We start from the raw sequence: 27,100 nt of genomic DNA on the forward strand, positions 1-27,100 counted from the left end.
TTATGGTTCATAAAGCACTTTGTAAATATTGTCTCATTTGATTCTAACAGCAACCCTGGGAGAAAGATGCTATTATTATTCCCAACTTAAGTGACCTGCCCATAGTCACATAGCTAGTATGATTTGAACACAGATCTTCCTGACTATAGGTACAAAGCACTACTCACTTATATCACCTGGCTGCCTGCTAAAGAGCTCTTTATATTTGGGGACTTGTTTGACTTTGAGATAGTAAGTAGTTTCATGTATTTTTCTGTTGTTCAGTTGTTCTTGGCAAAGATACTGGAATGGTTTGCCATTTTCTTCTCCGGCTCATTTGACAAATGAAGAAACTGAGGCAAAGCGGGCAGAGTGACTTGCCCATAGCTAGTAAGTGTCTGAGGCTGGATTTGAGCTTAGGTCTTCCTGACTCCAGGCCCAGTTGTTCTAGCCACTGAGTCACCTAGCTGTCCATCATGGATTTAGTTGCCCTATAAATAAATGTCCTGAACCAGACTTTCCTATAGGCCATTAAAGCATTAGACTTAGAGGTTAAGGCTAGAAGGGCCGTGTGAATCAGTCTGTCAAGATTCTTTACACGCTAACTTGGGCATCTTTTATTCACAATTTCCATGTTCCTAGTCTCCAATAAGCACTTTTGTAGCAGTGTGGAAAGAGGACCCTGAGAAAGCAATGGGAAGTCAAAATCTCATTTGGACACAATTTGGGATAGGACTAATCCTGGTGAATTAAAAACAAGATTTTGTGCCATCTGGATAAGAGGACAAGGGATAAAAGTTGAGGGCTCATGAGGGGACTTAGGGAGAGCTGTTGGGAAGAGATATTTCTAACCCCTTCTGAATGTTCTATTAGCATCTGAGGAAAATTCTACAAGGAATTTGGGACAGGCAAGATGCCACATCAAAGCAAAGGCATAGGAAATTCTCAAAGGGGAAGTCAATCCCTGCAAGAGGGAAAATAAAAACAGAAACTTTCGAGAAAGTGATTCAAAACAGAACAAAGCTTTATGAAAAATCTGAATGACAACCACCAAAAATACATGGGGAAAGTGTGCAGAAATATGGAACCTACCTTCCTAGCCTTGCCTCAAGGGACTCTCTCGAGCCAAAGTACTTGCTGTCCTACCTCTGGGTCTTTGCTTATGTTTTCTATGGTTGGAAGACCCACTCACCCCAGAATTTCTCCAGAAATTCTGACCATCTTCCAATGGCACCTTCTCTAGGTAGCCTTCCTTTATTCTTCCTAATAAGAACTGATCCCTTCTTTCTGTGAACTCCTAGAATCTTTCATGGAACTTTCATATTTTACATCACATTCTATTGGTATGCTGAAGTATCCCCTGTCCCTACTAAATTCTTAGCTTCTTGAAGATAAGGGCTCTGCTTTCTTCAGTTTTGCATTTCTCTTAACATCTTTTAGCTACATACTGAGGCATGTAGAATCCTACCTTATAAATAGCTATTGAATTGAATTATATACAATCAAAACAAAAACTTTCTCCTCTTTCCTACCAAGAATAGAATTAAAGAAGTGCTGGAAAAGGCAATGATATTTTCAAAAAATTAGGTAGAGTGATAAGATATATATTCATTAAATACTTTCTTGTGAATAGAAAAGGCAAAGAAAGCAGTGTCCTATATTAAAAAGTCCATGGATGTGGAGTCAGAAGTTTGTTGTAGTTAGTTTTTTTCAGGGGTATCTGACTCTTTGTGGACCCATTTGGGGTTTTGTTGGCAGAGATACTGGAGAGATTTATCATTTCCTTTTCCAGCTCTTTTTACAGATGTGGAAACTGAGGCAGATAGAGTTCCATGACTTGCCCAAGTTCACCCAGCTAAGAAGTGTCTGAAGTTGGATTTGAACTGGTCTTCCTAACTTCAGCCCAGCACTTTATCCATTGTACCACCTATCTGCCCTAGCTAAGTGTCACTTAGCACCTTGCTGTAAGAAGACCTGGCTGCAAATCCTGGGCCTCCCAATGAGTAGCTGGGTGATCATGGAAAAGTCACAACCTCTCTGGGTTTCAGGTTCTTCCTCTGTAAAATGAGGGGCTTGCACACGGTAACTTCTAAGATCCCTGGCAGCTCTAACATTTCATGACCCAATGATGTAAAAGAAAGGAAAAATCAGGAGATTATTCTAAGATGTGGGAATTAAAACAATTTCGTAACAGGAAATCATGGACATAGAATCTTAGTGTTAGATCTGGAAGACTCCTTTGAGATCATCTGGTCCAAAGCCTTCATTTTTTTTATAGCTGAGGAAACTGAGGACCAAGAAGTTTAGATGACCTGACCAGATTAATACAGGCAATAAGTGGCAGAACTAGATTTGAACTCAGGTCCTCTGTTTCAAGTTAATAGTGGAGGATGGAATTTATATTTCACCATCCCAACATGTCAAGAAATTTAGGGTTGGAAGGGGCCTTCAAGATCTTCTAGTCTAACCTTTTCACTTTACAGAAAAGGAAATTGAGGCCCAGAAAACAAAGCCTTTACTGATGCACCCAGAGGTTAGTCCTCAGCCCCATAATGACTTTAGACATATCTTTGTGTATATGTTGTTTCTACCAATAGAATATGAGTTCCTTGAAAACTTTTCCCACAAGAACTTTGACAAATGTCATCCACAATTCAATTAATCAAATATTTATTTATTTATTGACTGTCCCTGTGCTCTTATTGGGTCTGGCAGCTACACATCTTAGTCTTGGAGAATTGTCTGGAGCTCTCAAGAGGTTAAATTTTTTACTCAGGGTTACATGACCAATATGTAACAGAGACAGGATTTGAACTCAGATCTTCCTGATTCTAAGGATGGCTTTCCATCCACTGGCTGTTGTTCAGTTGTTTTCAGTTATGTCAAATTGTCCATGACCTCATATGGGGTTTTCTTAGAAAAGATGTTAGAGTGATTTGCCATTTCCTTCTCCAGTTCATTTTACAGATGAGGAAACTGAGGCCAACAGGGTTAAGTGACATGCCCAGGATCACACAGAAAGTGTCTGAGACTGAATTTGAACTCAGAAAACTGGGTCTTCCTGATTCTAAGATCAGCACCTAATTATCTATTTATTACTCCACATACACTTCTCAACAAGTATCCATTAACCCCCAACTATTTAGCAAGATTCTGGGGGACAAAAATCAAACAATCCCTGCCCTCAAGGAACTGATGTTCTACTGGAAGAAAACAACACGCACAAAAATATAATACAGAATAAACAGAAATAATTTTGGAGTCATGAAGGGGAGGCATGAACAAATGAGGTCAACACAGTAGTATAAATGCTTTGTCTGCTAGCACTTAGGCAGCCCAGCAGTGGCTCATCTTTCTCTCTTGAAAGCTTTTGGGAGGTGAGATGTTCTCCTGATGACTTCAGAGACCAAGTTTCTCTGGTTCTCTGTTTTCTCATCTGTAAAATTAGGAGGCTGGCCTAGATTTCTGAGGTCCCTTCGAGCCCTAAAATGCAATAATTCATTGAGCAGGGCCCAACTGCAGAATTTCTTAGAGTTGTAAGAGCCTTCATTAACAGCTCTTGCTTACAAATTCAGACACAGACTAATGGAAACCATATCAACTGTCCCAACAGAACTCTTGTATCTCTACAAATAATTGAATACAAATAGAACATCACAGAAAGCAATTGTCATTCAATATTTCAGACCTGCTAAAATCCTGCCTGAGAATCCTGTCCTAAAACTCCTTATAGCAATGTGTGCTTCTTCTCTGTTGATTATTTCCAGTTTCCCCCATATATATCTCATATATGTAATTGTTTCTGCCATCAAGCTGTCTTGGTGCATGGCTAGAGTTCTTTAAAAATTTTTTTAAATTTTATTTAATTAGTTGATTTAGAATAATTTTCCATGGTTACAAGACTCATGTTCCTTCCCTCCCCTTCCCTCACTCCCCTCCCATATGTGATGCACAATTCCACTGGGTTTAACATGTGCCATTGATCAAGACCCATTTCATGGCTAGAGTTCTTGGCCTGGAATCAGGAAGACTCACCTTCCTGAGTTCAAATCTGACTTCAGACACATGTGTGACCCTGAGCAAGTCATTTAACCCTGTTGGTCTCAGTTTCCTTATATGTCAAGTAAACTGGAGAAGAAAATGGCAAGCCACTCCATTATCTTTACCAAGAAAATCCCAAATGAGATCATGAGGAGTAGGACATGACTGAAAAAGAAGTCAACGATAATAGCATGAAAATGAAGTTAGGAATCCTTTTAAGGTCCAATTTCATGGTTTTTCCTCAGGCCAATCTCTTATTGTATACCCTATTAAATTAACAGCAGCACTCATCAACATATTCCTAGTAGAGCAATTCTAGTGCATAGTTTTGGGGTCTTTATGGCAAAGAAACACCCACCTCAATGAATGGTAATCCTACCTGTGCTTGATTCTTTGCCCTTTGAGAACTTAGGTACTGTTCTTCTTTATAAAAAAATTTGTTTTTTACATTAAAATTCCCAAGTATCTCCCTCCTTCCCTCCCCTCCCATACTAGAGAAAACATCATTTGACAATATATATGCATATAAATATAATAATGTCTTGCTTATTTCTATGGATCGATTCTTTCTTTGGAGGTAGACATATACAAATAATTCTTCAAACAATATTTCACTCTTCATAACTTCACATAGGTCTTTCTTAAAAACAACAACAACAACCTGTTCATCATTTCTTAGGGTGCAGTAGTACGCTATCACAATCATATGCCACAGTTTGTTCAGCCATTCCCCAGTTGATGGGCATCCCCTCAATTTCCAGTTCTTTGCCACCACAAAGAAAGCTGCCATAAATATTTTTGAACATGTAGGTCCTTTTCTTTCTTTCTGGATCACCATAAGAAACAAACGTAATGGTGGTATTTCTGGGTCAAAAGGTATCGACAGTTTTATAACTCTAGGCATAATTTCACACTTTCCAGATGGACTAAAATGATAAAAGCATACTGTTCTAAAAGGTAACTTACCTGAAGAAGAACTCCTTGTCTGCTCCAATGTCGTAGTAAGGCTTTCCTTCTTCACAACAAGAATCACTGCTAATTCCTTATCTGAAATGAGAAAAAAATGCATATAAAATTAATTAAGGAAAGAAAGATACCATATCATTTGGCATAAAAGGGCTTCTAACTTTCTCTGATGCCCACAAGTGAAGAATTGTGTGGCAGATAAAGTGCCAGAGCGAAAGACACAGAGAGCTGGGGAAACCTCTGAATCTTGTCTCTTCATACCCATTGTCACTACCAGTAAATCATTTAACCCTTTCCAGCCTCAGTTTCCTGGTCTGTAAAAGGGGGGATGATTAATAGCTGTAGCATGGACCTTACAAGTGTCATGGGACTCAAATGAGGTCATATTATAAGTGTCCCAAAAGTCTTAGGGTAGTTGTAGGCTATTAAGGCCTTCTGTATATAAAATGTTTTTGCCAAATTTGATGTCCTTGGTGAATGTTTGTTTGTTATTCTTAGTGAACAGAGCCCTAAAGGCCACTGCAGGAGCATGAGGTATTGGAGCAGCCAGAGAATGCCTCAAGAGGAATAGACTCCCTGTGAAGGAATGAGCTCATGGGAAAGGCAGAAGAGAAATCAGTTGAATCCTTAGCTTGCACTCTTTCTCCTGGGCAAGTTACTAAGACCTCTCCGGGCTTTAACTTCTTTTTTTGGAAAAGAGGAGGGTTAGACTAGCTGACCAGTAAGGTTATACCCAGCTCTAATTCTCTGATCTTTTGAAGATAAAGAAAATCCTGTCTAAGCCTCTAACTCCCAGGTTGTGATCAAGGGTGGGACTTAACCTTTTCTTTGGGCTTAAACTCATTGGTTTTTTTCTTTACCTATAAAATCAGGAGATTAAATCAGATTTTTTTTAAAGGGTCTTTCCAGCTCTAAATCCTATTAATTAGTCACCAAATCCTGCTACAATTCTTCTATAGTTTCTTTAAGGTTCAATCCTTTCCCCCCATTTTTGTGGGCATGATCCCAGACCAAGACACAGTCTGTTATCTCTGATTTACCAAATACTCTTGACTGGTCTACCTGCTTCGTATCTCCACTATACACTGCTACAAAATTCCCTTTCTCATACATTCAATCAATCGGTCAACAAACATTTATTATATACCTACTGTGTGCCAGACAAATTGCATTAAGCACAATGGGGACAACAAAGGTCAACTAAGAAAAGTAAAAATGGTGCCTTTCTTCAAGGATTCTATATTCAAGTGGAGGAGACAACATGTAAATTATTAGTTATACACAAGTTAGATAGAGACTAGAGGGAAGGAAATCTGAGAAGGGAAGCCTGGGGGGGGGGGACTGGAAAGGCCCCCAGTTAGATTTGGAAAATTTTATTTGATGGATTAAGGGAATTTTTCCATGGTTACATGACTTATGTTCTTTCTCTGCCCTCCCTCCGCCCCTCCCATCACAAACACACAGTTCCTCTGGGTTTTACATGTGTCATTGATCGAGACTTATTTCCATATTATTGATTTAAGGCCCCCAGTTAGAGGAGGTGGAATTTGAGTTGAATCTTAAAGGAGGCCAGGAAAGCCAGGAGGCAGAGGTGAGGGGACAGGTAGAGTATTTGTATTTTATTATCTTGTTTTCTTGATTAAGACTCTCCAGAAGCTTCTTATTGCCTACCAAATCAATTATAGGAACACGCCATCAAACATTCTGACCAATGCCATTAATCCAATCTAAGCAAAGCTCACGGTATCATGGGATATTGTAGCTATATCATGGGATATATGTAACAGTATTCAGATGATTGCCTATTGCTGTATTGTATCTATAGAATGATATTATTTTATCTGACACATTTCCAGCACACACACACAAAAAAAGGATGATGTTAGGTGGAATGGTCCTGTAATCTTTACAGGCAAATACCTGAGGCTCTACCTATGTCAAGTAGATCCCTGCCCCTCCCTTCCCCAAGCCCTCCCCATCACTCTGTGTTCTCTTCCTTGGTCCTCTGCTCCAGCCATGCTGGCGTCCTTATTCTCACCATCCTTCCCTTTGCTCACGATGCTCTGCTTTTCTGAACTGTCCTGGGGTTTATTCTTTATCAAGCTGTCTGTGTTTGTGGAGTAAATGAGAATGAGGAGTTGAGGTTGACTAGGATGGGCTGGAGATTGGAGAGGCTAGGAACAGGGGATTAGATTAGGAAACTATTGTTGTAGTCTTTATTAGAAGTGATAAGGACCTGAACCACAACTGAACTGAACTACTCTAACCTGGTGGTTATTGGATTGGAATTGATGAGATAGCAATAAATCCAATATGGGGGTTAGAGAGTGGGAAATATCAAGGCTGAGTCTGAGGTTCCAAATGGGAATATGGTGGAATTCTCAACATAAGTGAGCAAATTTGGAAGGGCAGGTTTAAGAAGGAGATTGGTAGGCTCATAGGATTTAGAGTGGATAGGCCTTGGAACACAGAAGTCCAAAGTTGGAGGATTATGTAGTCCAACTTCCCATTTTATAGATATGGAAACTGAGGTTCAGGGAAGGGAAAGCAGTTACTCAAGGTCATAGGGCTCATAAGTGCCTAAAATCCAAATTTTGTGTCTCTGGGATTGAATTCTCAGGCTTTCAACAATATACTTTAGTCCTAATATTCTAGTATTTGTTCATTAAGTCCATATTTTAAAATTTTTTTATTTTATAGAATTCATTTCTATCTATCTGTTTTCAGCTTTTGTTTTGTCTAGTTGACAATTTATATTTTAAGCTCTTTTTATATTTAGGTTGGCATAAAACAGCTAGATGGCTCAGGAGATAGAGCGCTGGGCCTGGAGTCAGGAAGACCCGCATTCAAATCCAGCCTCAGACACTTACTAGCTGTGTGACCCTGGGCAAGTCATTTAACTTCTGCTTGCCTTAATCCATTGGAGAAGGAAATAACAAACTACTCCAGAGTCTTTGCCAAGAAAATCCCATGGACAGTATTAGCATACTAATAACTCTTGCAGTCACAAAGAGTCTTGGACATAATTGAACAACAACATAGGTTAGTATAACAACAACAGGAGTAGGATAGGTTCAATATACAGGTAGAATTCAGGATTTTACATTGTTTTCCAAAACTTCCCCCAGCAGTACCCACCATTTTCTTGGCATCTCTAGCCCTTGATTTTTTTCTTCCTTTAGCAGAGACAATAATAACCTCCAGAAATCTTTCGTTCTTTTTAAAAAAGTTTCTTTGCTTGTCACATTAAAATTCCCAAGTATCTCCCTCTCTCTTTCCCCTCCCCACACTAAAGAAGGCATCATTTGACAAACACACACACACACACACACACACACGTACACCCACATAAGTATGTCTTGATTATTTCTATCAGTTCTTTCTCTGGAGGTGGACATACCCAAGTCATTCTTCAAACAAAATTTCTGTTGCTATATATAATATTCTCTTGGATCCACTTGCTTTACTTTTCATATTTTTACGTTGGTCTTTTCATGTTTTTTAAAATGTGTCTGCTCATCATTTCTTACAGCACAATAGTATTCCATTGCAATCATATACCACAACTTGTTTAGCCATTCCCCAAAGATACTTTAGAATTCTGAGATATCGTTTTACAACTATCAAGATTGGCTAAAATGACAAATGTTGGAGGGGATGTGTAAAAAAGAGGCCACTAATGTACTGTTGGTGGACCTGTGAACTGATCCACCATTTGGGAGAAAAATCTGGAATTATTTCCAAGGAGTAATAAAACAATGTATATATTTTTTGTCCCAGAAATGACTGTTGGGTTTATTTCTTAGGGTGATCAGAGAAAAAGGAAAAGAACCTATAATTTCTCAAATATTTATACCAGAATTATTTCCTTATGCTCTATTTGGGGCCCACCATTCTAGAAATAGAGGTTGTGTTATTTTCTCTCAAACATATTCCATCACAGATACCATATTAAAACTCACCTACTATTTCTCAGCTCATTCACACAGTCTTATGATAGCCTATAAACTCTGGCTAGTTTAACTTTGTTTAGCTCGATATTTTATTATCCAGAAGAACTCTGGATAATTATCTGGAAACATGGAGGTTAATGCTGGGGATAGCAGCTAAATGGCACAGTAGATAGAGCTCTGGACCTTTAGTCAAGAAGACTCATCTTTCTGGGTTCAAAGCTGGCTTCAGACTAACTAGATGTGTGACCTTGGGCAAGTCACTTTATCCTGTTTGCCTTAGTTTCCTTATCTATAAAATAAGCTGCAGAAGAAAATGGCAAACCACTCCAGTATCTTTACCAAGAAAACCCCAAATGGGGTCAGGAAGAGTCTGAAACAACTGAAGAGCCATAATAACATGAGGGTGGCCCTGAGGCTATAAAACAAAGATGGAATTGTTCCTAGCCTCAGGGAGCTTCTATTCTCCTAGTCCTTCCTTTCCTGTCTCCATGCCTTTTACTTATCTGGGACACTTCCTTAACTCTAAGGTGAAGGACTAGTTACAAAACAGGCTTTCATGGAGAATCCAATAAAATCTTTTTGAAAGCCTAAATAATTTCAGCCCACTCGTCTCGCTTGTTCACATGCTTAATTAACTTCTTCGAAAATCTTTTAACAGATTAGTCAGGCATGATTTTCCTTTACAGAATTGAGGTTGCCTTTTCACTAATAGGTTATGCTTTCTTAAGAGTTCAGTGATGCAAACTTTCCTTATCGATTTCAGCACCTTCTCTGATATGGACCTTCACTAAAGTCCTCTGATGCCTGATTATGACATGGGAGTGATCACATGGATTTGAAGGGTTTGCCAGGACAATGAGAACACTGGTTTTGTTTGTTTGTTTTTTGAGGCAAACAGGGTTAAGTGACTTGTCCAGGGTCACACAGTTAGGCAGTGTCTGAGGCCACACTTGAACCCAGGACCTCCTGTCTCTGGGCCTGGCTCTCAGTCCACTGAACCACTTAGCGCCCCCCTGAGCTGTCTTTTCTGTTTGTCACAGCTACTTTTCTAAATGGTTGTGATTTACAGAGATGATGAAGAATGGGGAAGGAATTTTAGGCAATGGGAATTATCTTGATTAGTTGTACTTCAACTAGTTGTGCCTCTCGTTCTTGTGTGCCATTTAACTGTGGTGATGAGCAGGAGGGGTCAGGGGTCAGAATGCTGGTAATGGATACTGCCAGCCACATACAACATATTCTCCTTACCCCCTGGCCCTGCCCTACACTCACACCTGTGACACACTAAATAACTACAAGGATGAGTTAGTTGTGTGGAAAATATTTATTATTTATAATATTTACATTTTGTTCACTAATAGGTTATATGTATCAATATTATGAATAACCTCTATATTTTATTTATTATGTTATATATTACATGTAATAATATTATAATTTATAATATAATAATTTATTATTTATAATCTACTATTATCATTTGAAGCTAGCTGTATGTGGTTAGAAATTGTTTCTTTTGGGGACAGCTGGGTAGCTCAGTGGATTGAGAACCAGGGCTAGAGATGGGAGGTCCTAGGTTCAAATGTGACCTCAGACACTTCCCAGCTGTGTGACCCTGGGCAAGTCACTTAACCCCCATTGCCTAGCCCTTACCTCTCTTCTGCCTTGGAGCCAATACGCAGTATTGACTCCAAGATGGAAGGTAAGGGTTTAAAAAAAAAAGAAATTGTTTCTTTCTCCCCACAATGTCAGAACTGTCTGTAATTGCTGCCATATCTTATCTGCCAGGTCAGGTGCTTCTGGTCTGAGTGTTTTGAGAGTGTCATTTCCAAGTTCCAGGGTCTAGTGTCTATCCTGAATGACTTCAGGAGTGTCAGCAAGGAATGGCTAATACTATCTGGCTTCAAGAGCTCATAGGATCTTATCCTCTTTGTCAGAGAGCTAGCAGGGAGCTTAGAAGCCATTTACTCCAATTGTCTTGTGTTAGAGATCAGGAACTGAGGCAGAGAGATGTAATGACTTCTCCAAAGTCAGTGTGACATCCCAGGCCTCCCTAACTCCAAGTCCAGTGCTCTATGCCTAGTACCCAGCCCTGATCTCCACCCTCCTACCTGTCAGTGAAGTTGGGATTTCCTGATTGTGTTCCTAGATGTTAGCCCTCACCTCTCTGTCCCAAGTCAAACGGCCACTTTGGGGGGCTCAAACTGGAGGGGGAGGAGATGGAGTCAGGCACTGGGTTCACCTGAAATTCCAAAGGTTGGCATTTGTTTCCAAGTCATCAAGGGAATGGAAAAATCTTTGGTAGGACTGGTTAGTCATGAGAAGTTTGCCAGACATTATCGTCAAATACAGTATTGTCAAGAACAATATCCTCAAACAATTGGCCCTAAATAGAACCAACTTCCTAGCCTCCAATTCCCAATCCCCGAAATGTGCATTAAATTTAAATTGTATTTTTGTTCAAAATAGAATTAAATCAATAGAAAATAGCAGTTAGGTTGTGAGTGTGAATAAATGGGGCTGCCTTAAAGGAATGCACTTGGAATGTCTCAAACCTTAAAATTACAGGAAACGTCTGAATATCACTTTTTAAAAACAGTTAGAACTTTTTGGAAAGGTATCCTCTCCACTGCTATGCCACAAGTTTTTCCTTTTCCTTAAAATAACAAAAACACGATTCTACTAGCCATAGATAAGAAAATTTAAAGAGAAAAAAAGAGGGAGAGGGAGAAGAAGATGGAGAAGGAGGAAGTGGAAAGGGAGAGACAGACAGAGAGAGAGAGAGAGAGAGAGAGAGAGAGAGAGAGAGAGAGAAAATCAGAAGGTTCATTTGGCAGCCAAATATATCGGAATATAATCTCAGGCAGTTCTTAGGCTGTTCTCTCTACATTTAAACTCATCATCATTTCCCTTTTCCTTCCCAAATGTAGAACATGCTCAGAAAAAAGTAACCTGCCGTCTTTAGAGAAGGAGCTGGAATCCACCGGTCTCCCCGTTACTCTTCTCTTCGGGTAGCAGCAGTAGAGATAGAGAGGCACTTGCTTAAATAGCAGATTTAAGCTTGGCAGAGGCTGTCATTCATGGCTGAGATGTTGCGTGATTCCCGCAGGGAGACGACTACACAGTTGGCCATTTACAGAGCACAAGAGGGCAGTGTCTCAAAAGCTAACAGTGGCCCAGACCCAGGAGCCAATTCTTTTTCACTGAATTCCACTCCTTGAACACATTCCATTGGGAAGCATTATGCAAATGTTCACACCATTATATATAGCATCCCAGGGACTAAAACAGCTAATTTTGCCAGGGTCTCCACCTAAGGTACACCCCCCCAAAAAAAGGAACCAATTACTCACATGGTAATTCCAAATAATACCTGATACTGGTAGAGAGCTTTCAACTTTTTCAAAGTACTTTTAGATTTATGACCTCATTTTAGTCTCAGAATACTGGGTTTGCCAATTAAGTCCTCTGTGCCTCAGTTTCCTTATCTGTAAAATGAAATTTGCCACCCAAAGACCTATGTGGGGGAGGTATTGTTAGTCTAATATCTGTTTTGAGTATCTGAGTAACAATATCTCTGGATTGGGATCTCACTTCATAGATGAAGAAACCGAATCACAGAGAAGTTGTTGGTCCATCAGAGATCACACAGCCAGCTCCTTATTAGTTTCTTAAGTTCCTTACAAGATAACACTGCCTGTCAGAGAGAGGGGGAATCCATTAATTCAAGTCAATTCTAGTTGGTTCAGTTCAATTCAGTTGCTATTTATTGGCTGCCTAGAGTGCTGGGTGCTACTAATTATACAAAAAGAACATATGACTGAGTACCCTCTGCCTGGAAATGAAGAATACTCATCTAGAGTCAGAAGGTCTGAGTTCTAGTCTTGACTCTGTGACTTGGTAATGGCTTGGTAATTTGGCTGAGCCTCTATCTTCTTGGTCATAAAATGGGGAGGATAACACCAACTACTTCACAGGGTTTCTGGGAGGAAAATACTTAGCAAACTTTCAAGAGCTATCTAAAAATTATGTTCTTTGAAGTTTTAATAGAAATAATGTTTTCTCTTTCTCTCCTTTCTTTTCTCTTTCCTCTTCTCCTCCTCCCTCTTCTTCTCTTTTTCTCTCTCTCCCTCTCTTCTGTTCTGCCTTATTTACCTCTTTTGTTCTAGCTGGCATTAGGCTCCTCTATCTTAATGTCTTGGTTCTTCTACCAGCCTGAGAGTTCCTACAGGTTACAGACCCCTCCTGCCTCTCCTCCCCAACATCTCAGTTATCCTTTTCTCTCCTTCACTTTCTGGCAGAATATTTTGTATAGTTGTGTTGTTCAGTCACTTCCGTGGTCTCTAACTCTTGTGGCCCCATCTGAGTTTTTCTTGGCAAAGACACTGGAGTGGTTTACCATTTCCTTCCCCAGTTCATCTTATAGATAAGAAAATCAAGGCCAGTAGGGTTAAGTGACATGTCTAGAGTCACACAGCTAGTAAGTATCCTAGGCCAAATTTGAACTCAGGTTCTTTTGACTCCAGGCCCAGCACTCTATCCACTGAGCCACATAGTTTTCCATTTTGTAAACAGTAGATGCTTAATAAAAGTTCATTGTATTGTTTTGTTGAATGAGGAGATGAACTAAGCCCAGGAGCCAGAAAACAAATGCTTATGAGAAATGGTTTAGTTTGTGGGGCATAAAGTGCTAAAAGATCCCTGAATCAGTCTAGGTTCTAGTTACTGCTTGGTCACCAGCAAGCTGTGTGACTTCAGGTAAATCATGGGGCCTCTCTTGGCCTCAGTTTTCCCATATGTAAAACGAGGAAGTTGGTCTACTGAGATCTTTAAGATTTTGCTGAGCTCTAAAAATCCTATCCTTCCCTTTCCTTTTAATCTATTCTGTTTCCTGCTTGGATGTGTACCTCCCAACTTCACCATATTCCTCACCTGTGCCTCCCCCTTCCCTTTTAGCTTCCTTTTGGGTGCTGTCTTCCCCCTTGAGAGATGGGACTTTCTTCTTTTTCCATATTTGTATAGTGCTTATATATTATATCTATAATACATAGGGCTAGGCCCATGGTAGACACTTAATATTCCTTGTCCTTCTCTTCTCTTCTCTTCTCTTCTCTTCTCTTCTCTTCTCTTCTCTTCTCTTCTCTTCTCTTCTCTTCTCTTCTCTTCTCTTCTCTTCTCTTCTCTTCTCTTCTCTTCTCTTCTCTTCTCTTCTCTTCTCTTCTCTTCTCTTCTCTTCTCTTGTCTTAGTAGATCAGCACAGAAGCCCAAGTATGAGGGTAAAGGAAGTATGACAAGCCTTGGCTGGGAACATCTGGACCCAGGGTGTCCTGAGAGCCTCCTTGGCTGCTCCCAAGCCCCAGTTTTGGAAGCTTTAGGCTTACATAAAATCCCAAAGGAAATGTGTTAAGTTGGTGATTATCACCTCATTAGGCGAACTTAGCCCTTGTCAGCATAACTAGAAGATGATGTTCGACTCAGAGGGGGGCAAATGGCAGAAAAGTTAACTACTAACATTAGTGAGCATCATTAACAACAATAATGATTTAAAGGCCACTTGTAGTTTCACTTATTAGTTTGCCTTTGGGGCTTACTGGGATTCTGGCAAAAACAATACAGTAATGATGGTGCCAGTCTGTCCCTTCCTGTGAGCAGACGAGTCCATGATTGGGTGAGCATCCTGGGGTTTTTTTCATTTAAATCCTTTGAGGAATGAGTATTTTCATCTCTCCCAACACCCTCTCTGCTGCCAAGCATGGAACAGGCTAGGCAGAAAACCAAGATCATTTGCATCTATGTCTATGCAATAGTTTAGACAGCAAGACCAGAAACTCAATAAAATGATCAAGTCATTATTTCTGATGCAGAAATAATGAGCAATAGATTCAGAGAGAGACTGAGATAGAGAGACAGAACTAGAGACAGAGACACAGAAAGAGAGAGATAAAGACAAAGAGACAGACACAGAGAGAGACTACAGAGGTAAAGAAAGGGTAGGGGAGAAGGGGCAGGGGGTTGCTGAAGAGGAAGGATAAGTGTGGTGTGTTCTGGGAGAGACACCAAGAGAGCTAGTGAGAGAATGAGGGGAAAGAAGAGAGGAGGAGGAGGTGGGGAGGGAAGGAAAGCGAGAGATAGAGACAAAGAGACAGAGAAAAAGAGAGGGAGAGGAGAGAGGGGGAGGGAGAGGTGAGGAAAAGGAGGGAGAAGGGAGAAGAGAGGGAGGGAGAGGGAAGGAAAAACAGGGAGAGAGAGGGAGAAGAAGGGAGAGGAAAGGAGAAAGGAAAAGGAGAGGGAGAGGGAGAGGGAAAGGGAGAGAGAGGGAGGAGAGGAGGAAGAGGAAGAGGAGGAGGAGGAGGAGAGAGAATAAGCATGAAGGCATCAGCCATTACGCTAATGTTCTTCACACTAATCGTCCTAGAGACCTGGGCTGGGGTTACCATTTGGAAGGCAGGTCACTGGAGCTGAAGAAGCAGTGGCCTGTCTGCTGTGGCTGAAATACTGAAACCTCTTTTCAGGCACTTGACCAGGTATTTCTGTGGCCTCTTTGAGCTCTGCCAACTGCCAGCCTAGAGCAACTCGGGAGAATAAATGCCTGTAAAGCTGCCTGGGGAGGAGGGAGTGGCTGGCTTCAGAGCGAATGGCTGTTTCTGTTGGCCCTGGGCCTCTCTAGGCTTAGGGACACTTGTGGGTGGTACCTTCAGAACACGCTTCCCAAATGTGTCTACCAATGCCAGGTTTTGAGGACATTTTAAAATATATTTCATCTGTTCCCAGATGCTCATTTTTAACGAGTGTCAGAGAGCGGAGCCCCATCATAGGAGATGCCTCCTCTGAATGGTTCTTTCGGCTTCTCCAGTAGAAGGAGGGGTGTTTTACCCACGGAGAGACATGAGTGAGGTCCCACTATTAGTCAGAAGCCTGGGAATCAGGACATGAATCTGTTGATTGTGAAATGGTTTTTAATGCCATTATTTTAAAGTTGGGGAAACTGAGGCACAGAGAGAAGTGAGTTGCTCAAAGCCACACAGCCAGTCGGTAGCAGAATTGGGAGTCAATTTTAGCTCTCCTAAGTCCTAGTTGCTTTCCTCCTCACTGAATTGACCAGAGTGAGTCACTTATAGTTATGCTGCTCTGAACTGACTTCTAGAGAAATCAAGACCTTAATAAAGCATATCCGTTCCTGATTCCCTTCCTAGTCAGATGCCCTGCACCCTGTGGCTTTTAGGGCAGCTTTGCTCCACTGTCAGTTGGGTAAGAACTTAAGAAAGCACACTGGGATGGAGGGAGCACTATAAACTTATTTAAAAACAGCATAAGGGATTACGACAGCAATAATAATAATAAATAACAATGAGGATGATGATGATTATAAATTACATTTCTGAACTATTTTAAGGTTTCCAAAGGTGCTTTCTTTATTAGTATCCCAGAAGTTGTTTAATGCAAGTGATATTATCTCCCTTTTACAGATGGGGAAACTGAGATTCAGAGCAAATTTAGTCAGGACAAGTATTATTATTTTCATGTTCAGATAATCTTCCTTTATTTACTCTCCTCTCTACCCCTTACCTCCCAGTACATAGGCATTCTAAGTGAAAAATGAAGAAACTAAAGCTTAGAGAAACTAAACGGTCCAGGGACATTCAGCAAATTAATGAAAAAATTGAGACGAAAACTTCAGCCTCTAGAATATCCCATGTTTTTTTTTGTTTTTTGTTTTTTACAAAAGGCTGCCTTGCAGGGCCAGCTAAGTAGCATTGGGCTCCAGGCCTGGAATCAGGATAACCTGGGCACAAATAGGGCTTCAGACACTTTCTAGCTGTTTGACTCTGGATAAGCCACTTTACCTAAATTGCTTAGCCTTCTGCTTGCAAAATTTCTGCTCTGGCTTTGTAGCAAGGAGCTAATCCCTATATCCTTATAACAGAATTGCTATTAAGAGAAGGAAAGGGTTAAAAAAAAAAGAGGCTGCCTTAGATGTTCGTTTTAAACAGGTTTCACTTAGATATGAAGATGTAGACATAGATATAGATGCAGTGGGATTTGACCTAGGGCTCAGCATCTTTAGAGATATTCAGTTATTTTTTCAGTTGTGTCGAACTTGGCAAAGATACTGGAGTGGTTTGCCATTGCCTTCTCCAGCCCATTTTACAAATGAGAAACTGAGGCAAATAGGGTCAAGTGACTTGCCCTAGGTCACTCAGCTAGCAAATGTCTGAGGCCAGATTTGAACGCAGATCTTCTTGACTCTAGACCTGGCACTCTGTGCCACCCAGCTGTCCTCAGTTCTATAATAGCAAAGAACGTTAGAATGAAGAGATGATCCAGCACAAACCCTTAGAAAGTGAACCCTGGAAAGAATTGCTTAAAGCATAGAATTATATGCTACTGTAGCATAGAATTAGGATTCAAACTCAGGGCTAACACCCAAGTCCATGTCCCTTCTGGGACCCCTCAGTGGGTCCTATCTCAAAGAAGAACCTGGGCCATTTTGATGATCCTGATCATCGCCTAGGGCTTTGGGCCAAAGGAACGATTAGGAGACCTATTTAATCTGCCCTCTGAGTTCTTTGCATCCATCATCCTCATCACTGGGGCCACATCTCTGAGTAGTTTAGTTAGGTAGTTAGGTCAAAGGCTTTCACAAGCATCTAGTTGTCTGAGAGAAACCCACCAATTTATTTGAATTTGGGCATTTGCATATTTGTGGCCAAATATGGCCAAAAATAGAAATCTAGTCTGCCAGGGAAAAAGGCTAGTAACAGGTAAAAGAGGGCTAGCCCGAGTGCCACATCAGTACCCACGAATGGCTGAGAGAAGAAGGGGACATTCTGAACTTTGGGTGGAGCCTCCACAGAGAACTTTTGGGGAGGTTGCTCATCAGAATGGCACAAGAGGAGTTAGAGTGATCCTTGGAGGAAGTATAAATACTGTAGCACTGCAGCAATGGAAACAACATAGCCTTGAAAGGATGGAGAGAAGCATTTTTTTAAACCTTTACCATCTGTCTTAGTATAGACTCTAAGAGAGAAGAAAGGCAAGGACTAGAGTTAAGCAGTTAGGGTTAAGTGATTTGCCCAGGGTCACACAGCTGGGAAGTCAGGGACTGGATTTGAACTCAGACCTTCCGATTTTAGGTCCTGCATTCTTTCCACTATACCACCAGCTGTCTCAAAAAAGCCTAAATCTTTTGTCATTACAACAAAAAAGTTAAATCAGCTAATGTCAGAATGTTAGGCATAGGGACCAGAACTCTGATTTTATTAGAAAAGGAACTTTTAGGTAAAGAAACTTTATCATTGTAGGTTGGCACATTCTCTGCAATTTAGCATTAATTAGAGTTGTCTAGAGCAGAGGTGTCAAACATGCAGCCTGCTTCAGAATCCTCCCCCTACCCCGAAACCGGGAAAAAAACTTAGCTGGGGAGCAGCTAGGTAGGACAATAGATAGAACATCAAGCCTGGAGTTGGGAAGATCTGGGTTCAAATTTGACCTCAGATATGTCATATATGTGTGACCTTCCTATCCATTGCCGCTTTTCAATTTCAAAATAATACTAAGACAGAAGGTTAGGGTTTAAAAAAAAACAAATTGGAAAATATTTAACAAAATAAATATAAACAGAATAAAGTAGAGACAATATGAGCTTTTGTGTTGCTCTCAGGGACCTTTTTGTCTAGTTCAGTGGTCCCTGTTCCTATTTGACTTTGATAACACTGAGAGGTTAATTCATTTGTTCAGGGTTGTAGAATTGGAATATATCAGAAGCAAGATTTGAACTCAAGTCTTGCTGACTTCAAGGCCAGATCTTTATCCACTGTGGCAAACTGTTTTCTAGCTAAAACTAACCAGGTATTTACCCACATACAAACTGTTGTTGTTGTTGTTGTTGTTGTTGTTTTTGCAGGGGAAAAGTGAATTCAGTTAAATGACTGTTTCCTAAGTGAATTCCTCCTTAATGAGCTCTCTCTTCCCAGCTGATTTGTATGTGTAGAGAGATACACTCTAATTGGATACATAAAAGTTCTTCATAAATTATTATTAAAACCCTTGCCTTCTGTCTTAGTATCAGTTCTAAGACAAAAGAGTGAGAAACACTAGGCAATGGGGGTCAAGTGACTTGCCCAGGGTCACACAACTAGGAAGTGTCTAAGGTCACATTTGAACCTAGAACCTCCTGTCTCCAGGCTTAGCTCTTCATCCATTGTGCTACCTAGTTGTCCCTAGGTTTTTTTGTTTGTTTGTTTGTTTGTTTTTTTAAACCCTTACCTTCTATCTTAGAATCAATACTAAGTACAGATTCCAAGACTTGCAACAAAGGTTAGGCAGTTGAACTTAAGTTACTTGCCCAGGGTCACATAGAAAGTACCTGAATCCAAATTTGAACCCAGGACCTCCCATCTCCAGGTCTGGCTCTCTATCTGCTGATCTCAATCCTAGCTTCCCTCTTATAATACCTCTTTTGAAGACGAGACAACTGAGGCATGAATTGGTTTAGCCACTAGGTGACGGCTTTTTTGACCATGTCACCCTCTTTAGGTTAAGTGATTTGTTTGAGTGATTTCAAACCTGGGTCTTCCTGATTCCAAATCCAGTACTCTGTCCTCAACATCCCACTACTCTTACCTGGACTCACACTTGAATGTGGCTCTCCTCTAAAGCATATCTGATATGCATTCATCTAGCTTTTGCTTGAAGATCTCCAGAAAGGGGGAACTCACAGTTTCTAAGGCAGCCCATCCCCTAATGGGGTCTTAAAAAAACCAAAAAACCCAAATCCCTACCTTCTTTCTTTTTTTAAGCCCTTACCTTCTGTCTTAGAATCAATACTGTGTTTTGGTTCCAAGGCAGAAGAGTGGTAAGGACTAGGCAATGGGGGTTAAGTGACTCGCCCAGGGTCACACAGCTAGGAAGTGTCTGAGGCCAGATTTGAACCTAAGACCTCCTGTCTCTAGGCTTGGCTCTCAATCCACTGAGCTACCTAGTTGCCCCCTTACCTTCTTTCTTAGAATCAATACCGTGTATTGGTCCCAATGCAGAAGAGCAGGAATAGCTAGGCAATGAGGGTTAAGTGACTTGCCCAGGGTCACCCAGCTAGGAAGATTCTGAGGTTAAATTTGAATCCAGGGTCTCCTATCTACCGAGCCACCTAGCCGCTCAGGATTATTTTAATGAACCTAAATTTGGCTCTTTGCAATTTCTTCTAATCACTCTGCTCTCCGGGGGCAAGCAGAATAAGCTTGAACCCTCTTCACATGAAGTCAACCCTTCAGTTAAGTCCTAAAGCAAACTATCTCATTCTCTCCAAGACTTCTTTGTCTATTCCATGCTAAGTATTTCTAGTTCTTCCATCTAATCCTCAAATGGCCAGAAGTTAAGAATTCTTCATGTTGGGTCCCTTTTCTCTCGATTCTCTAGGTAGTCCAAATCCTTAAAGTATGGCATCCAAAGAAGAACTTAATACTACAGATGGAGTCTCAACATTGGGGGAATTCACTGGGATCTGGATTTTTAGTCCTAGACACTAAACTTTTTAGATGTGGTTTAATTTTTAACTTAATTTTAATTTTTTTGGCTGCCATGGCTCAATGTTGAGTTATACTGAGTTCAAAGTCTATTGAATGCCTCCAGATCTTTTTCAAAGGAGTTGCTATCTAGTCATGACTTGTTCCATCACTTTTTTGATTTTTGGAACCCAGGTGGAAAAGATTACATTGATTGGTGTTAGATTTCTTCTTAGATTCAATGTGCTGTTTTAGTTGTATGAATTAAATATCGAGGGGACCACAGATCCTGGAAATCTCACCTAATAGAGGTCACAGAATCATGGGTCTTAATTTGCCAGCATGGCATGGGAGCTTCCTGATCAGCGGTAGTCAAGGGATGTGACATGTAGGGACTGAAGTGAAACCCTGGCCAATTAGAAAATCTTAGGGGAAGGGTTTAGAATGAGCTTAAAAAGCTGGATAGTGAAGCAGGCTCTCTGTCTGATACTTTTTGGGTTTGTGAAAGGAGCTCTCTTGCTGGTAAGCTGGCACATATCTATGCAAGCCATTTCTGGCAAGTGGCCCAGCAAGGGAGCCACTGCTGAATCCAGTTGTGGAATCCAGGAACTGTGACTTGCAACCTCTACTGGAGACTTTTAAGTTCGATAGGCTGGAAATCTTATTTCTCTCTTTCTCTTTACTAATAAAAACTTATGAATTTAGTCAAAAGTATCTAGATTTATATTTATTTATGATATAACCTTGCAAGATTTTTTTTTTGGACTGAATTCTATATTCTCACATGCTAGATATTCCCTCAGCTTTGTTCAGTTGCCAATTCAATGAATTAAAAAAAACAAAACCTCATTCTGATTACACCCATAGAAAGGCACTATTCCAAGGTTTTATTCTGATATGGAGGTGATTCTCCATACTACACTATGAATCCTCTATAGTCCCATAGGATTATGAATCATCCCCCCAGAAAAATCCTAGTCCAACATCTCATTATGGCTTGGAGATGACCCAGAATTCTCCAAGACTACCTAAAGTAGAGTATAACTCTAGCAGGGTTCACAGAACTGGAGAAGGTCTTGTGTTTGCTGCTTGAAGACCAGCATAATTAACTACAAAAGAGATGACATGCTAGCTGGACCCTAGGTGATGACTTCATTGGCCATGGCAACTCATTAAGGAGAATATGGTTTATGCTTGCCAAGTAATAAAATCACCATAGTCTGAAGAATCCAAGATGGTATTTGGGGAGCATAAACCATAGAATCAGGTTTCATTTTCCAACTGGTGTGCCAGTCGTGATGATCTAAAAAGAATTGAATTTGGGGAGGGTATTTTTTTCTGTTATAAAAAGCTACACTGAGGTAGCTTTAGCACACGTGAAGGCTAAAAATATTATAATGGAATAGGGATCATAAATTCTAATTATATATTCCTGGGACTTTTTTAGAAAAGTGTTATAAATAGAAATGGGTCACAGTAGGCCCCCTACTTACTATCTTCAGCTAATTTTCTTATTATTTGGTACCAGGACTAGACCTTAACTGTTAAAGAAGAGTTAGTTATGACATAAATATCCAACAATTATCCCTTTTTCATACTCATTATGATAGACTTCAGGGCAAAAGGGGAAACACTCAAGAAATACGTTGGCTTGAGGATGTTTTAAAAAAGGTTACATCAGTGAACGATCTGGATTTCTTAGAAACTATTGCATGAGATAGCAAGCTAGATTTTAGTAGCAGCATAGTCTTTTGTGCCTACATTAAAGATATCTTTTTCTTTTGGGGTAATTCATCCCACCATCTTGGAAAAGTGCTTCTCTGTTTCTTTTTTCCTTTGTAAAATGGGGAAATTGGATTAGTCTCTCCACAATCCATTCCAACTCTCTGACATGCTATGATACTGTGAGGTCTACTGGGAAATGAAAAAATCAAAACAAATGAGATCAGATGATATCTTTTTCCTTCTTTCTTTTCTTTTTTTTTAAACCCTCACCTTCTCTCTTAGAATCAATACTGTGCATTGGCTGTAAGGCAGAAGAAGAGTAATGGCTAGGCAATGAGGGTTAAGTGACTTGCCCAGGGTCACACAGTTAGGAATTGTCGAAGGCCAGATTTGAGCCTAGGATCTCCCATCTCTAGGCCTCATTCTCAATCTACTGAGTCACCTAGCTGCCCTGATATCTCCTTTTTTAAACTCTGAATTAACAGGAAATGGAAGGGGAAGACCGCTATTTGCCTGATGCTATGCAAAAAAATTTCTCACAGTTGCCCTCCTGGTAGAAGCGTCTGTTTAATTTTTGTTTTAAAAGAAACCCACATTTAACTAAATAAAAACTGTTAAATATCCGTGTTTATTTTGTTAACATAATTGTGATGATTATATAAACTTCCAGAAAACATAAACATAATTTTATATGAATAAAACAGTTTAAATATCTGTTCATTCTTTAACATAGTAGCTTAAAAAAAGAGCCTCCTAAAAACCCAAACCCAAATAGTTTAATTTTCTACTTTTTTCCTTCCCTAGTCATCAGTTTGTTGATAAACACCTATTAGGTGCCAGGCCCTGTGTGCTAAGTACTGGGTACAGAGAAAGGTAAAAATTCTGTCCTGTTCTCTCGGTATCCATTTCAACTAGCTTTGGTAAAGACAAAAATGCCAAATCATCAGACAGCCTCCCAAAGGAGCCACAAAATGATTTTGAAAAAAGTCAAAATACGTTTTTGGTTTTTAAGTTTATTTCTAGGGGCATCAAGATGGCGCAGTGGATAGAGCTCTGGGCCTGGAGTCAGGAAGACTCCAGTTCAGAATCAGCCTCAGACACTTAACTAGCTGTGTAACTTTGGGCGAGTTAGGTCATGTCATTGTTTGCCTCAGTTTCCTCAACTGCCAAATGAGTTGGAGAAGGACATGGCAAACCATTCCAGTATCTGTGCCAAGAAAAGCCCCAAAAGGGATCAAGAAGAGATGCATGTGACTGAAGTGATTCAACAACAATGAAGTTTGTCTCCTAGAAACAAAGTCTCCCTTTTTCTGCAAAGATTACAAATTGTGATTATAACAAATAAATGTGAATTTAGTGGATAATATTAAGGTAGGCCTTCCCCCTTGGGTGATTGATGGAAATGGATTTAAGGTGAATTCACCTGAATGGCAAATAATGGAATCTTTCTGTTTGAAGCGATTCAGATTTTCACCTCAACGCAGGAAGAATACAGAAAAATCAACAATAATGGCAGTAGCTACCATTTATGCAAGGGTTTAAGGTTCTCGAAACATTTTTTTCCTACAGTGTTTAGTCTATGCCCCTCATAACAAGGGAGGCATTCCCGTGCTGAGGAAAGCTGGATTTGGGACTGAATCTCTAACAAGGGAAGCCTGCCAGAGCTGTGGAAAGCCTGGCTGTTGGATAGAGGATGGAGGATCTTGCATTGAAATCTCTCCTCCTTGCTACCTGGATGACTTTACGCAAGTGACTTAAGCTCCCTGGCCTCAGTTTTCTTAGGCACATATGGCCCTGGGGTCTCTTAAGATGCAAAATTGCAAGCCTGTCAGGAAGGTGATACCATTATTATCACCTCCATTTTGCAGATGAGAACATCAAGGCTGAGAGCTCAGTGATCTGTCCAGCATCATATCTCTAGTGTCTGAGGCATGATTTGAACCTAGGTCTTCTATAGCACTCTAAGATGATTTCTAATGGATTTAAATTCTATGAAGTCATCATCATAGAGATATATTTTGTCTATTTGCCCTGGTTTTAATTTTGGTGCTTTTTTTTAATTGTCCAAATCCTTTCAGGACACACATTCATAGAAGCACTAATTTCTAAAATGGCATACTACTGGCTCTATAAATGTCAACCATTATTACGGACAAAAGGATGTTATCCCAATTTGGGGCCTTCCAAGAAAGGTGCTTCATTTATTTTCAGGATGTGGTTTACATCTTGGAGAATTTGGCTCATTAATGAATATTAACTGAGCATTTTCTAGGCCCATAATGCTGTCCTCATTTTAAAAAATGAAACCTATTAAGTAAATACAGGTCTAATCAAGGACCTTTAGACTCTCAAGTTTCCCTGTCTGCTCTAATGAATATTAACTTAATTGAAATGAATTTGTGTGAATAATAAAAAATGGCAGATGGAAGATGTTCGATTTGATTCTGGAATGCTTCAGAAGATGGGAGTACCAGAGAAGGGATCATAGAGGAGGTGGAACCAGGTTCGAATCTTGGAAGAAAAAAAATAATTTCTGTCCTCTGTCAATAGCTATTGACTCTTCCAAACCTTGGAAGATTTATACCTGTGTTTCCTACGTTGCCTAGACCGTGAGAACATTGTGAGACAGAAATATTTGCATCTTAAGTTATGTTAGTCTAAAAGAGGGAGTAAGTTTAAATAAAAGCTAGTGAGTTGTGTCAACTAGGACTTCACATACGTTGCTCAATTACATTAGTAAGAAAATGGAAAGAAAAACTTCCCAGACAGTCTGCCCTGTAATCAGGAGATAATTGTATTACTGTATTTGCCGAGCTCTGATTAAGGAGTTCTAAGAGTCGGTGCTTATTAAAGAGGTTAAAAAAAAAAGCCTGACTTCCATTTCTGTGGGGGAGAGGGGGAAAGACCATTGGCCTTGCAAGGATTTTCATTGAGGTTCATTAGATATAGATTTTCAGCAAATTTATGAATGCTCTTGAAGGTGATTTATCAGTCATGACACTCATCACAATGGGAACAATGAAAATGTCAACAGTGATAAGATTTTGTATAACATTCATTTCCACTCAAGTCTAACTTAGAATGTGCAAGAGCTCTAAAACAGAGCATGATAATGTTGGTCGCTCCTACCTACTGCCCCTGAATTGCAACCTGGTCCAATTCGGCCCATTTCACCCTACGTTCTGACTGATTCCTCCATCACCACACTAAAGGCAGAGGGTGGTGTCATCACTCCCTGCTACTACCATTGCTTACTCATACTAACCCCTAAATTAGCATCTATAGTTGCTCCCCAAAGCTGTAGTGTTCCCTGCAGGCAGAAGTTGAGAGGGGCGAGGAAGTACTTACTATATTCTAGGAACTGTGCTAAGCATTTGAGAGATATCTCATTTGATTCTTATATCATCCCTGGAAGATAGGCACTATTATCACCTCCATTTTATAGCTGAGGAAATGGAGACAGAGGTTAAGTGACTTGCCCAGGGTCACACAACTAGTAAGAGTCTGAGGTAGGGTTTGAACTCAGGTCTTTCTGATTCCAGGAGCAGCTAGCGTTCTGTCTATTGTGCCACCAGCTAACTGAGTAGAGTGAAGGAGGATTGTTGGACAGGTAGAAGAGGTCATTGGAAAAGCCCAAGCAAAGGCAGGAGGACATGGAGAGATTGGTGAGTAGCATGGCACACAGGGCACTAGGCTTGGAGTCAGAAGATCTGGGCATGAGTCTTGGCTCTGACACTTGCTGTATGACACTGACCTAATCACCACCACCTCTTAGAACTCCAGTTTTCTCAAGTGTAAATAAAGGAGATAGAAATTGTTGCACTACTTCATAGAGTTGTTATGAGGAAAGCACTGTAAAAACTCAGTAATACTCTGGTACTCATTCCACCAAAGATCTCGTCATTTAAAAGGACCAGGAGGGACTTCAAACATCATCTCGTTTTGTGGCTCGCAGCCATTTTGCAGATGAGCAGACCGAGGCCCAGAGAAATGAAGTGATTTGTCCAGGGTCAAACAATGAATTAGGAGCAGAACCTGGGTTCCACACCAGGTCCTGTGACCACAGAGCTTTTGCCACAACATGATAGTTCAAGGACCTGTGGTCCAGGACTTTGTAAACAGGTGTCCTGTCTGATCCACCACAGCTGTAAACTCCCCCAGAGAAACAGTAGTAAATTCTAGGCTGTGTTTATGTTTTATAAGAGGGGAGCCGTTTGCAAAGACAAAACCCTCTGACTTCAGACTACACCAGTCATTTCCTTTAATGGGCTTTGGCTGCGTAACTTAAAGACCTGAGAGCAGGTGGTTGGGGCCATTTGAGCTTAACCCATTTTTTGCTGAGAACCCACAGAGAGCAAATGAGAATTCTTTCCAGTGGACAAGTAGGGCCAGTTTTTCAATCAAGAGTCCTTGAGTTGTCGTGGTCTGACAATCTGCAACAAATAGTATGTTAGCTTATTCCAACCGGTCGAGGTTAGAATATTATATTATGTTAATTATATTATCTTCTACAATACTCCAGCATTTTATGTTGTTGTTATATTATGATAGATTATATCGTTGTGTCACATTATGCTATATTATAGTATATTACATTATATTATGTTGTGTTACATTACATTATGCTACATCATATTACGCTACATTATGTTATGCTACATCATATTACATTATATTATGTTACATTAAATTATGCTATATTATATTGTTTCGTTATATTATATTATGCTATATTATATTTCCAAAGAATGACGGCAGTGAGAAAGCAAGGATGGGCTCTAGCACAACGGAATGGGATTTACCCTGAAAGCATTTGATTTTCTAAGGGGAAAGATTTCCAAGGAACAGGTATGAGAAGCTCATGTGATGATGTGGGGGAAGCTATAACCATGAAGGCAGACCATTGGCTGCTTACTAGGTCAATCTTAGAGAGCT

At 40.3% G+C, this 27,100-nt stretch overlaps 1 protein-coding gene across 4 annotated transcripts in view; it reads right to left on the reverse strand.

The window, feature by feature from the left end:
• The window catches only part of SMPD3 (sphingomyelin phosphodiesterase 3), a 288,206-nt gene that overhangs the window by 170,346 nt on the left and 90,760 nt on the right, over positions 1-27,100 (reverse strand). For 2 of the 4 annotated variants that reach the window (XM_016427761.2, XM_056810121.1), the window contains exon 2: positions 4,987-5,067. The gene's annotated coding sequence lies outside the window, so the exon portion shown is untranslated. Of the gene's footprint in view, positions 1-4,986; positions 5,068-11,891; positions 12,157-27,100 lie in introns of those variants that run through there. The other 2 variants (XM_016427762.2, XM_056810116.1) reach the window with 2 other exon arrangements.

Source organism: Monodelphis domestica, chromosome 1, assembly GCF_027887165.1.
Source record: "Monodelphis domestica isolate mMonDom1 chromosome 1, mMonDom1.pri, whole genome shotgun sequence".
NCBI classification, from domain to species: domain Eukaryota; kingdom Metazoa; phylum Chordata; class Mammalia; order Didelphimorphia; family Didelphidae; genus Monodelphis; species Monodelphis domestica.